This window comes from Suricata suricatta, chromosome 10, assembly GCF_006229205.1.
Source record: "Suricata suricatta isolate VVHF042 chromosome 10, meerkat_22Aug2017_6uvM2_HiC, whole genome shotgun sequence".
In the NCBI taxonomy this organism is placed as follows: domain Eukaryota; kingdom Metazoa; phylum Chordata; class Mammalia; order Carnivora; family Herpestidae; genus Suricata; species Suricata suricatta.
This window is the reverse complement of record NC_043709.1, coordinates 4256044-4257293: the sequence shown is the minus strand read 5'-3', so window position 1 is coordinate 4257293 and position 1250 is coordinate 4256044. Positions and strand designations below refer to the sequence as shown.

General features: G+C 64.3%; 1 protein-coding gene across 1 annotated transcript in view; it reads left to right on the top strand.

The window, feature by feature from the left end:
- Positions 1-1250, top strand: part of ARHGAP8 (Rho GTPase activating protein 8) — a 43758-nt gene that overhangs the window by 1740 nt on the left and 40768 nt on the right. The window lies entirely within an intron of this gene.

Sequence of the window (1250 nt, the reverse complement as noted above, 5' to 3'; positions counted from 1 at the left end):
TAAAGGATCTCAGCGCGGGAGTGAGGCATCAGGTCCACGCCTAGGACGGCTAACTCCATGTGTCACCACAACTGGGCTAAGGGAGGCCCAGATGGCTGGCAGCACGTGACTTCTGGGGGGTGCACGCGGGTGTTTGCGGTGTCTGAGCGGAGTGAGGGAGAGCGCCCCGCCCAATGCACGTGGGGCCCCGACAGAACAACGGGGCGAAGGGCGAATCTGCCCTCTGCCTGAGCTGGGACAGCCACGTTCTCAGCCCGCGGACGGGGGCCACCAGCATGCCTGGGTCCCCAGAGCTGGGTCCCCACCGGCTTGACAATGGCCGATCCCGGGACTTCTCGGCCTTCACGGTGGCGTGAGCGCCAGTCCCTATGAGAAACCTCGCTTTACACGTATCTGCACACGTCCTGCCGGCCCTCAGCCTCCACACTGCCCGCGTGACACACAGGCCGAGCGGCCCTGACCCCTCACGCCAGATCGCTGTGCTGCCCCGTGCCCGCTGAGCCCCACTGCTGGCTGGGGGAGGTTCTCTTCTCCGTCTGGACAGACGTTTGTCCCTTTTGATGGCAAGGAGCAGGACACTGTACTGGTAACGAAGTAGTCCATCCCCTCTCGGCCTCTGCGCCTTAAAGGTTGGCAGGACGCGCCGCCTGGTGGTTTCTCGGGCACTGCCCGGACACGCGTGTCATCTGCTCTTTGTTCCTACTGTGCTTGTCACTCTGCAGCCCACAGCCAGCTGGGGGGAGGCGGCCCGATGACCCCACCCCAGCCCGGAGGCCCCCAGGAACGGGCACCTGTCACTGTACCCAGGACTACCCAGCTGCAACCCACCTGCCACGTGCAGGATTCCGTGTCTGGCCACGTCGTAGAAGGGGTGACTCATGCTCAGCGCAGGGTCCTGGCCGGCCATGGGCGCCACCACGGGCCTTCTCGCCATACTCAGGGCTGCCTCCTCTTCGTCTCTCTGCGGCTCTGTGGTAGATGAGGAGGATTGCAGGAAGCCAGCTGTCCTCTTGAGAAAGACGGGCAACAAGGGAGCCTCCCAGGGTCTCTTTGTAGGACAGGCACCATGCCTCAGCTGTGCGTCCACCGTGCACCTGCTCAGTGTGCACCCACCATGCACCCACCTCCCCCGTGCACCCACTACGCATCTGCTCAGTGTGCACCCACCTCCCCCGTGCACCTACTATGCGTCTGCTCAGTGTGCACCCACCATGCACCCACCTCTTCTGTGCACCCACCATGCGCCCACC